The sequence below is a fragment of the Schistocerca cancellata genome, chromosome 6 (genome assembly GCF_023864275.1).
Source record: "Schistocerca cancellata isolate TAMUIC-IGC-003103 chromosome 6, iqSchCanc2.1, whole genome shotgun sequence".
In the NCBI taxonomy this organism is placed as follows: domain Eukaryota; kingdom Metazoa; phylum Arthropoda; class Insecta; order Orthoptera; family Acrididae; genus Schistocerca; species Schistocerca cancellata.
Genome location: NC_064631.1, coordinates 185832204 through 185845042, shown reverse-complemented (window position 1 = coordinate 185845042; position 12839 = coordinate 185832204).

Below are 12839 nucleotides of genomic sequence, written 5' to 3'. Positions count from 1 at the left end.
CGGTATTCTGAGCCTCAAACTTAGGTATGTCCTGGATTCTTAAAGGGAACTCTATTCCGTCAAAGTTATACTGTCTCTTAATATCTTTGACTTTGTAACTGCTGGGACGCTCGGGATGATGTTTGTAATTGTAATTTCTCTCGCAAGCCAGGACTGACCATGAAAAACACGCATTATCATAGTTATTTTGAACATTAATGCACGCCTGCTTTTTCTCAATATCTATAGGGAGTTTAATATAACTGGATCCTCCATTCATTGGATCATAGACATGTATACGGATGTCGAGGTGTGGTATACTGCTGAGCGCTTTAGCGGATCCACGTACTTCCATCTCGGAAAATCGGGCCATAATAGCGCTCAAGGTGGATTCTCGGTACCACTCAGCAATCGATGTGCTCCGAGAAATAACGTCATTGTCACCCCATATATAATGCAGAGTAGCCGTCTCCACGTCACCTTGATGTTTAGGGGGGTGACTCAGTTCACAGCATAATACCGCACTGCATTTAATGGCGTTAAATTCCGGATCTTCTAAGAGTTTGAGGAGCTCGGTCTCCAAGACGGGGAGGCACGCCTCCAAAAACCTTACAGGATCGCGATACCTCCCGCCTGGATTCTCAATTCTGGTGAAAGAGATTCGCCCCTCAAACGCTCTAGCAACTGCTGAGTATTCTAAGGGAGTCATTACGCCGTTATTCTGATCGAATTCATTATCGATAGGACGGGGGAGAGAACTACCGCTCGCCATAGGGAAATTACTATTATTACTATTGCTACAACTAGGAGTCCACCCGATAGATGAAGGGGCCGGTGATGCGGGATCGTAATCATCATCATTTGCGGGGAGAGGTATACGTCTCCGAACGCATACCTTCTGTGGGCGGCGGCGGCGAGCTGCTGCTTCCGGAGGAGGAGGGGGTGACAGCCGGCTTGAAAGGCCAGGCTGTGGCGATGGTGGTCGGGCTGCGCTGCTGCCTCTACCTGCCGGTGGCGCGGGGGCTCCGTGTTGTTGTTTTTCACAGCCAAACGGTTGCGGCAGCGCTGGGGGAGGAGCTTTCGCGTGTTCTGCATCCGCCTCCCGCGAAGCCCTTATAGGGGCTGCGTGTCTTTGCGGTTCGGTGCGCCCGAGTCCCGCCCCCGCAACCACCGCTCTAGGAACACGGCCTACGCCGTGTGATATACCTGTAAGATAAATAAGAAAAAAAATATTAATTTAGTGATTTATATTTAAAAGAGCGATAAACAATAACAATAAGAGTAAATAATCGTAGTTATGTGAAGGAATGTTAATGTTCAAAATTATTCACCTTCTCTGCTCTGACTCCATGGTTTGAGCAACTCATTGCCAAAATCAAGTAGATCTTCAAACCAGTCAGGTAGGTTGATCTCCTCCTCCTCCTCCTCCTCTAAAGACTGAGTGTCCTGCGTGGCGGGCGCCGTTTGAACGCCACCGCCGCCTCCTTGAACGCTTTGGGTGGTAGAACTGAATGCTGAATTAGGCGCATCTACAAAGAAAAGACAAGCTTATGAGGACTAAATGTATACAATCAGAAAACGGGTGTATATTAGATGAAATTATTTAAGTTTAAGAAGTATGTTTGTATTAGAAATGTACTTACATTCGAGCTGCGCTTGAGCCCTTTCCATCTCGCGCTGCTTGTCTAGATCAACCAAGATTTGATGGAAGAAATCTAGAAAGATGGAGAAGACTGAATATAAAAGGGAAGTGTGCATTCAGTTAAGTGATAGAGAAATAAGCGGACCATCAAATTTAGAAAAAAGAGGAAAGAAATGAAATATTTACAAAGAGCACTGCACAACAAATATAACAGACACACAACACGTGGAAGCTCTACCTTTATAGCGGACATGGTAAATTAATTGTAACACATCCCAAGTTAGAGATAAAAAAGGCGTGGACAAGCAATTTTTATAGAGAGAGATTAAAAAAGGGGTAAAAAACGTAAGCCGGAACACACACAGAACAAGTGGAGGAGCGATCTTTAGAGAGAGCATTATAAAAGATATGTAGCACTCATACACAGAGTTAAAGGGTGCAGATATCAGAATGCTGAAAATGTACTTACCAGGGAATGGAACTTCGTCCACATGAGCACGTTTGCTGCTGCTGCTGCCACTGGCTGATCGTGATCGCTTCATTTTTGCACGTTTAATTACGAAGACGTGACAAGTATTGGACGAACTAAGTATACGAGCAGTGTGAGAGTGAGGTGGGCCATGCACTGATTTATATAGGTCCTGCCTAGTGTGTGTATGTAGGCGCGGGGTTGTGACATAGAGAGATGGCGCTAACTCTCTCTATGTCACACCTCGCTACGGCAATAAAGACTAGACACGCATCACGTGGTGGATACACTGGGTGCGACCTTGTTGTTGTCGAATAACAGTGCTTTGGAATGGTGGCGGTGTTATGATCATGACTAGCGCGTATCTGTAGGCGGGGGGGATGTGTCTCTGACGTCATGGCCGCCATCATGGATAACGGTAGTTTGGAATGGTACCGGGATTGGAATGGGACCGGCCCTGTCCCAATACTGCTGAGTTCTGTTACTCTCAGAGTGGCAAGACTCTCATTATCAGGCTTCAAGTTTGATCCAAACGATAGAGATACTAGCACTCCGACGACAGGCAGACACTAACCGCCGCACAGATGCAGTCGAGATACAGACCAGCAACTGGTGACGCGAGACTGACCTAGCCTCACTCCGACTGACCCCCCTGCCGAGCTGATAGCGCCCCTTAGATGCACGTGAGCAGTCAACCTTTCCGCTTTCCCACCAGAGGAAGACACCAAAGCTGCGATTACCACAGCGGCGCCACCGCCAGAAACGGAGGGCGACTGCTTCACACAACGCGTTGCGGCGCGCTCTTCAAACAGCAATTTTTTACCACGTGAAACGTCCCCTTTGAACAATTTTTACAAGACTGAAACGTCCACTTATAACAATTGTACAAGCCTGTGCTTAACCTGACACACAATATTATTTAGCGCAACGCAATCTGACTTTCAATAACCCCTACAAAACAATGGCCCTGACTAACTTTAACCTATACCTTTTACAAATCACTTACCTCACAAAAATCTTCGCTACTCAAGCTACTGCAAAACAGCGAGCGCCACTACTGCCAGCTAAATAAAAGATTCAAACCACTAAAGGTACTAACTACTGATAGGGATAGTTAGCAAATGAAAGATATTAATAGAGAACAAACAATGTATTTACCTTAATATTCATAATTGACATTCAGTCTTACAGATTATCAAAACTCCGCCATCTCTCTCCCCACGTCCACCACTGCTGGCGGCTCACCTCCAACTGCCCAGCGCTACGCGCTGTTCGCATCCAGCTATAGCAGTTCATGACAACAATGGCAGACAACAATGCAAACTAGCCACATACTGCACACAGCACAGCCAGTGAGTAACGTTGCCAATAAAAAACATAAACAGCAAACTTACATAAAGAAAACATAAACAGCCTACTTACATAGCCCCCATGCTCCCCACAAAAAATTTTACAAATTTTTTTGGGCAGTGGCCAATACAGATTTGAAAAAATTTTTCATAATTACAATAACAAAGATATCAAATGCACACACTTAATAATACAATGTTGGTCAAAAGCTAAAATTTTCTCACAGTCAATAAAGACAGTCCTGATCATTCACCACAGTAAAACTGCCGTTTCTTTTATCAAAGTCTGAGCAATAAAAGGCAATGCACACGGAAGTAGTGGATGTCCATGCAGTCTTGAAGAAGTAGTGTTGTCCTTCTAACAGAAAGACAGTGCTGACTCTTGACATGCTGACAGGTAATGCGCCACAATGGAGCAAACCCACAGCAGAGTCAGTCGACGTGTTGAAGAAGATTGGTAGGTAGGTCATCACAGAGCAGACCCACTGCAGTCCTGGTAGAGAGTATTGGTATTGGCGGGCCACCAGAGGTGCAGACCCACTGTAGTCCTTGTAGAGATTGTGGTGAGCCGCCAGCAGTGGTGGACGTGGGGAGAGAGATGGCGGAGTTTTGATAATCTGTAAGACTGAATGTCAATTATGAATATTAAGGTAAATACATTGTTTGTTCTCTATTAATATCTTTCATTTGCTAACTATCCCTATCAGTAGTTAGTACCTTCAGTGGTTTGAATCTTTTATTTAGCTGGCAGTAGTGGCGCTCGCTGTTTTGCAGTAGCTTGAGTAGCGAAGATTTTTGTGAGGTAAGTGATTTGTAAAAGGTATAGGTTAAAGTTAGTCAGGGCCATTGTTTTGTAGGGGTTATTGAAAGTCAGATTGCGTTGCGCTAAATAATATTGTGTGTCAGGTTAAGCACAGGCTTGTATAATTGTTCTAAGTGGACGTTTCACATGTAAAATTGTTCAAAGAGGACGTTTCCAGATTTCTATTCTTCTGAAATGCTTTGCTTCCCATTGCCAGTTTACATCTCATACCGTCTACTTCGGACATCATCACTTACTTTTCTGCACAGGTAACAAAACTCATCCACTACCTTAAGTCTCTGGTTTCCTAATCTAATACCTTCAGCGTTACGTTATTTAATTCAGCTACATTCCTTTTTCCTTGTTTTGCTTTTGTTGATGTTCATCTTAACCCATCCTTTCCTGCGACTGTGCATTCCGCTCAACTGTTCTTCCAAGGCTTTGCTGTCTCTGACAGAATTTCAGTCATCGGCAAGCCTCAAAAGTTTTATTTCTTCGTCCTGTACTTTAATTCCTACTCCAAATATTTCTTAGGTTTCCTATACTTCTTACTCAGTGTGCAGATTGAATAAAATTGCGGACGGACTACAACCTTGTCTCACCCCCTTCTCAAGCACTGCTTCTCTTACAGGCCCTCGACTCTTTTAACTATCCTCTAGTTTCTGTACAAGTTGTAAGTTGTCTTTCGCTCCCCGTTTTTTAGCCCTGATACCTTCAATATTTCGAGGAGAGATTTCCATTCAGTTTTGTCAAAAGCTTACTCTAAGTCGACAAATGCTATAAACATTGGTTTGCAATACCTCAACCTACCTTGTGAGGTAAGTAGTACGGTCAGCACTGCCTCGCTTAGACTTCAAACTGACCTTCCCCGAGGTCGGCTTCTACCAGAATTTGCGTTCTTCTCTAAAGTATTCGTGTTATTATTTTATTTATTTATTTATTTATTTATGCATTTATTTTACCTGGCAAGATTAGGGCCTTCCGGCCCTCTCTTACACCTAACCAGGCATATTCAGATTCAACAAATTTCAGTTTCTACAGAACATTAAGGACATATAACATGTTATGGAGGATTAATGTTAAAGAAAAAATAGAGATTATAAAAGTAGTACAAAGATAATTATAACAATCAAAAAATAATTATAACAATCAAGAATAATAATAATAGTAATGACTATGTATATGAAAGTAAACATATTTTTCTTTTATGAATGGCAGCCCTATTGCTAGTTGGGAATTTTCTCGTTATATTCTTGCAGCTTGTGAGTTATTCTCATCAAGCAGAGACATAAGACGATAGAATGGGGTGAAAGAGATATAGAAGAGGTAGATATGTTAGAGGAAAAGAAATAGAATGGTAAAATTCGAAGCTATGATGGAGAGGAGAAAGAAAAAGATGAGAGGGGCACAACAATGGTGGCTATACCGTCCCTAATATGTAAGTCTTGAGTTCCCTCTCGAATGTTGAGTGGTTCTGGATAAGACGCAGATCACAGGGGAGCCCGTTCCATAGTCGTATGGATGAGATGGAGAATGACACGGAGAAAGATTTTGTGTTATGTGAAGGTACAGCCAAGATGCTAGACGTATCCGATCTGGTATTGCGGTTGTGGAATGATGATAGGTGTTTAATGTGAGAAGATAAGTATTGGGGGCACCAGTGGCTAAGAAATCGATGAAGTAAGCACATCGTGTGGAGATCGCGCGCCTTATGTGGGCGTATCCAACCTAGCTGGCAGTACGAACGACTGATATGATCATATAACCGTATATTGCATACGTATCTAACGCAAGCATTCATCACTAGCTCGAGGCATCTCGAATTTTCACTATTTGTGCCGTGTTGAACTACATCACAGTAGTAAAGATTAGGCGAGACTAGTGTTTGGACTAATTTTTGTTTAACATGGGTTGGAAATATTTTTCTAAATTTTTGAATTGCATGTAGGGAGGAGAGCGATTTCCGTCAAGCTGTGACTGTTTGTTCTTCCCAGTTTAGGTGTTCATCCAAGATTATTCCATGGTCTTTTACTGTTTTTTGGTATGGTAGTTGGGTACCATTGAGGAGTATTTGAGGGACTGTTTCGCGAAAGTACCGACTGATTAACTTTGGATGAGATATAAGTATGACCTGTGATTTCTTGGGGTTTAGTTTCAGACCTACGTTCTGTGCCCATCGAGAAACAGAGCAAAGATTATTTTACAACCATGACTTATTTAAACTGATAGTTCGGTAGTTTTCACACCTGTTAGCAACTGCTTTCTTTGCAATTCGGATTACTACATTCTTCTAGAAGGCTCAGGACATTTCGCCTGTCTCTTACATCTTGCACTCCCGATGGAAGAATTTTGTCACGGTTGGCTCTCAGAAGGCTATTAGTAGTTCTGACGGAATATTGTCTACTCCCGGGGCCTTGATTCGGCTTAGGTCTTTCAGTCCTCCTGTCAAATTCTTATTGAAGTATCGCATCTCCAAAGGCCTCTTTAATTTTCTTGCAGGGGGTATCTATTTTTCCACAGGTGAAATGCAGTGATCATTCGTAACACTATGACCACCGACCTGGCGTCATACAGGGTCCGCCATGGGCACTACCGATTTGTTCCATGCGTGAATGCATCGACCCGTATGAGGCGCGAAGCGCGTCCTGTGGCATAACTATCCATGCTGCATTCACCTAGTTCCAACATATGTGGTGATAGGCATTGGGTCACAGCGCTGCACCCGTTATTTCACCACATCCCACAAACATTCGAATGGCGACAAGACTGGATCAGGCGAGCCAGAGTATAAGGCTGACATCCTGTGACACCAACAAGGCACGTGTTTATGCAGAAACATGTTGAGCCATGGCAAAAATTGCTGTTTTGAAGAGCGCGCTGCAGCGCTTGCAAGGAAACCTCCCCCTCGCACCCCCCTCAGATTTAGTTATAAGTTGGCACAGTGGATAGACCTTGAGAAACTGAACACAGGTCAATCGAGAAAACAGGAAGAAGTTGTGTGGAACTATGAAAAAAATAAGCAAAATATACAAACTGAGTAGTCCATGCGCAAGATAAGCAACAGAATGGAAACTATGGTCTCACTAGCGCCGTGGTCCAGTGGACAGCGTGTTCGGTCAGAGGGTTAGCTCCCCTCTGTAATAAAAAAACTGAGTTAATCGATCAACAAAGAACTTAAATGGATGTCTTACGACGTCCGCCCCGAGCAGATGCAACGAACGAAACCGAACAAAATGAGATTAAAAAAAAAAAAAAGTGGTTAGCGTGAGCAGCTCCGGCGCGGAAGGTCCTTGGTTCAAGTCTTCCCTCGAGTGAGAATTTTTACTTTCTTTATTTTTCGCAAAGTTACGATCTGTCCGTTCGTTCATTGACGTCTCTGTTCACTGTAATAAGTTTAGTGTCCGTGTTTTGCGATCGCACCGCAAAACCGTGCGATTAGTAGACGAAAGGTTGTGCCTCTCCAATGGGAACCGAAAACATTTGATCTCAAGGTCATAGGTCTACCTATTCCTCCACAGGAAAACACCTGTGGTATATTCTATACGACACTGGTGACGGCATGTGCGTCACATGACAGGAATATGTTGTCGACCCACCTAACTTGTACACTTGGCGAATGGGTGAAAAGATTCTCCTACCTTGCCCGATTTAGGTTTTCTTGTGGATGTCATAATCACTCCCAAAAATGTGATGAAAACATAAGAGTTTGTCACATAAACTGCAACAAATAAATGCAACAGTTTCAAAGTTGCACAGTTTTCCCTGTGCTCTGTCTAAACATTTGTTTTTAACGTTTTAAAATTTTTCCGTGTGTAGACTGTCAAATCCTGCATATGTCCAAGCAAATCTGAACTTGTCCTGGAATTTTGGAGAGCGAAGTTGATTATGTGTGAGTACCTGAACTTTGATAATTGTCTCAAAATTAAAAATAAAAATTTTCACTCGAGGGAAGACTTGAAGCTAGGACCTTTCGTTCCGCAACTGCTCACGCTAACCACGGGACCACGGCGCTACTGAACCCACAACATTATTGATGTTATTTTTTTCATAGTTCCACACAACTTCTTCCTGTTTTCTCGATTGATCTGTGTTCAGTTTGTCAAGGCCTATCCACTGTGCCAACTTATAACTAAATCTGAGGGGGGTGCGATGGGGAGGTTTCCTTGTTAGTGTGAAGCAGTCGCCCTCCTTCTTTGGCGGTGGCGTCGCTGTGGCATTCGCAGCTTTCGTGTCTCCCTCTGGTGGGAAAGGGGAGAGGTTGCCTGTTCACGTGCATTTAAGGGGCGCTATGAGCTCGTCAGTCTCGGCCAGTTGCTCAATCTGGAGTCAGTCTGGAGTCAGCTGCAGTCAGTCTGGGCTAAGTCTGGGTCAGTCTCTCGTCCCCAGCTTGTTAGTCTGTCTCTCGTCCGAATTTGTGAGGCAGTTAGTGTCTGCCTGTCGTCGGGAGTGCTAGTATGTCTGTCGTTGGGATCAACCTTAAAGGCTGGCCAAACGAGAGTCTTTCCACTCGGCCAGTAAGAGAACTCAGCAAGTGGTTGTCCGGTGGGGGCTGAGTTCCTGCATCTGAGTATGCCCGTTAGGCCGCCAGTCTGCTCGAGTTGCTCAGGCAATGGTCATTGGCGGTTGGATAGATTGGTTGGTCGGTCGCGCACTGAGACCCAGGATGAGTTGTCCGCCTTGAGCGTCGGCGAATGTGAGGTCGCCACGTGAGTCCAGTGGGTCGCGGCATATAGCGAGGAGTGTGGCTTCGTGGTCGACACGAGAGCAACAGCATTGAACCCACGACATCGGTCTGGCAGGTGCGAGCTGCGACGCCGTGGTACTGGTTCTCCGAGCGCTTCTGGGCCCCTTCAGTTACCATCTTGTGGCGCTTGGCTCGGTCCTTGCCTGGTGTAGGGATGTCGTTTTGCCAGTGGTCGTGTTTCCTCTGCATGGTTGGGTTCGAGCCAGTATTTCCGCCGTCGTGTGTCTGGAAGCGATTGGGAGACGCACCAGCAGTGCAGTCGCGACGGAGCAGCAGTCTCGGACGGAGCAGCGGGCAGTTGGTCGGTTGCTGCGGACCAGGAAAGACGGGTATTGGAGGGGCTTCCTGCGTCCGTTGAAGCGGCTGGCAGCGGACGGTTTCGGGAGAGCGATTCAGCGGTGCTGAACCAGGTCTTCTTGAGAAATCACAGTTTGTTAGAAGTTAAGTGATTGCTGATATGTTGTGTGATTTACTCTTGTTAAATTTTACTTGTTTTCGTGGTCATTCTCTCGTCCCCAGCTTGCCCGTCTGTCTCTCGTCCGCATTTGTTAGGCAGTTAGTGTCTGTCTGTCGTTCGCAGCTGCCTCTGCCATGTTGATCGGATTCGGCGTGTTAACGAATTCATTGCCTGGAATGTAACGGCCTAATTCCTGAAATATGTTTTTATCTTGCCTATCATCTTGAGAGGCGGTATATGTGTACTGTAGAGCATGCTAACTCGTTTGGCCAACTTTGTATAATTTTATATAAGATTGCATTTCATGTTTTTTTTTTTAAATAGTCATTTTAGTATATAAAGTGGCCACCCTTCCACCGTAAGACTTTTGTTAGAAGTTAAAATCAAGTTGCACCTTCGGTGGCAAGTTAGTCTTTTAATTCTAGTGTTTTGTACCATATCCATCCCTCCTATGGGGTGCATAGTTTGTGTGCTTGTGTGACTTGTTAAAACTTTTAATTTAATGTAATCTGGTGTGTATCAGATTTGGACCAGTGTAGTCTTTCAGAGGCTGTTGTGAGCAGTCGTGACTACTGCCGTGTCAAAAGGGAGCGGCAAGTTTCTCAGCCCAAAAGCTCATACACTCAAAAATTTGTTTTATCCTGCCTCTGAACAGATTGTAACTTGATATTTAGAGGGTGCTTTCTGCTTATTATTTTAAACCTGTTTCTTTTAAAATATGGTTTATGCACCATTAAAGTGAATAAATTACCATTTGTTAAAAAGGAAAGTTTTTTTTAATTTCATCAGTTACTCCCTAGCAACTACTTCCACGCTCACATAGTGTGATCAAATGTGTTAATGTTCTTGATGAATCGACAGTAAATATAATAAATTCTTAAGAATATTCTTTGAAATTAAATCCACTGTTCACATGTGTTCATGCATTGTGTTGCTGAAATATAGTGTCTGGAGTGTTGTGCAGGAACGGTTGCAGGACATCATTCACGTAGGTCACATTAATCTCAATGTTTTGGGCACGCACCAACTGTGATTCGTGGCTGTACCAAATAGAGCCCGACATATGAAGAGTTGAGTTGGCCATGTACGTCTTGTGCGAATGCAGTCTCTGTAATGCCACTCACTCTGTCTGCTGTGAACCAAAATGCGGTCATCGTTTTCAAACAAACAGATCCTGAATTCGTCCGAAAACACTATCTGATGCCATTCCTGGCCCCAGTGACATCGCTTCACACCCCACTGCCGCCCAGCATGTTTCTGCACATTCGTCAAAGGCAGGAGGAGAAGTAGGCGGCGTGCACGTTATAAACGGCGACGGGCTATCGCCCCTGATGGTGTACCGTGTGTTACACTATTCCACTGTTGCGCCAGAGCCGAGGAGGAATATATCTGTTCTGCAATGACATTCGGATAAGTTGTCGATCTTCTCGGGAGGTGTTGGTCTGGGTCGTGCAACCTGACTCATCTCGTCGTGTTCTACGGTCTTCCGTGAGCCACTATGCACAAACCCGTTACACTGCCAAAGTATTTCGTCCCACACGAGCAGTAATTTCCCGGATGGATGCATCAAATTTCTCATGCCAATAATGCTCCCTCTTTCAGACTCACTGATTTTACGGTAGAGTTAGTGCATTCGTCTGCGAGACATCCTGGACATCTGCTCAAGTCTCCGGCTTATAGCTTATAGCGAGAATGAAAGCCGCAGGCACATTTCACCGGTATGTGGCGTTACGCCGTAATATCGATATTGACACAGAAACCGCGTGTCAACATGGTTCAAATGCCAATCATTTCTGCAGAACATAGTAATGTACATGTCCTGTGAATATTTACGTCCTAGCTCAAGTCATTCAAGGTGCTTTGTTATTTCTGTACTTGAGTGTAGTATCAGTGGGCGTGCTGTTTGTGTGTAGAACGGGAAAGGCGCGCGATTTATCTGAGTTTGGCCAAGGGCAGGAGCATTTGGGAAAGTGCGCGACTTGTCGGGTGTTCGAGGAATGTTGTGGGGAGTGTCTTCAACACGTGGCGAAACCAGCGTGAAACAGCGTCAAGACGTCTTGGGGTTGGGCGGCCATCTCTCATTACACGTGGCGGATGTCGTAGGCCGGGCAGATTGGTAACACAGAACAGGCAGAAAACTGTGGCGAAACTAACATCAGACTTTAATGCTGGGCACAATACAAGCGTGTCTAAAAACATAGTGCACTGATGACAGTGCCACTAAAGCAGAGTTATTAAACACGATTTTCCGAAACTCCTTCACCAAAGAAGACGAAGTAAATAATCCTGAACTCAAATCGAGAACTACTACCAAGATGAGAAACATAGAAGTAGACATCACTTAATAAAGGTAAGGCCTCTGGTCAAGATTTTATACCAGTCAGGTTCCTCTCAGAATCTGCTGATAAAATAGCTCCATATTTACCAGTTATATACAACCACTCGTTCACAGAAAGATCCGTACCTAGAGAAGGAAAATTGCCAAATCACGCCAATAACCAATAAGGGAAGTAGGATGAATCCGCTGAATTACAGGCCTATATCACTAACGTCGATTTGCAGTAGGGTTTTAGAACATATACTGTATTCGAACATTATGAAGTACCTCGAAGGAAACGATTTATTGGCATATAGTCAGCACGGATTCAGAAAATATTGTTCTTGCGAAACGCAACTAGCTCTTTATACTCATGAAGTAATAAGTACTATCGACAGGGGATGTCAAATTGATTCCATATTTTTAGATTTCCAAAAGGCTTTCGACACCGTTCCTCACAAGCGTCTTGTAATCAAACTGCGTGCCTACGGAGTATCGCTTCAGTTGTGCTACTGGATTCGTCATTTCCTGTCAGAAAGGTCAGAGTTCGCAGTAATAGACGGAAAGTCATCGAGTAAAACAGAAGTAATATCCGGCGTCCCCCCAAGGAAGTATGATAGGTCCCCTATTGTTCCTGATCTATATTAACGACATAGGAGACAATCTGAGTAGCCGTCTTAGACTGTTTGCAGATGATGCTGTCATTTACCATCTTGTAAAGTCATCAGATGATCGACTTGCAAAATGATTTAGATATCTGTATGGTGCGAAAAGTGGCTATTGACCCTGAATAAAGAAAAGTGCGAAGTTATTCACATGAGGCCTAAAAGAAATCAGCTAAATTTCAATTACGCAATAAGCCACTCAAATCTCAGGGCTGTAAATTCAACTAAATACTTATGGATTACAATAACAAATAAACTAAATTGGAACGATCACATAGATAATATTGTGGGTAGAGCAAACCAAAGACTGCGATTCATTGGCAGAACACTTAGAAGGTGCAACAGGTCTACCAAAGAGACTGCTTACACTACGCTTGTCCGCCCTATTACGGATTAATGCTGTCGGATGACATCG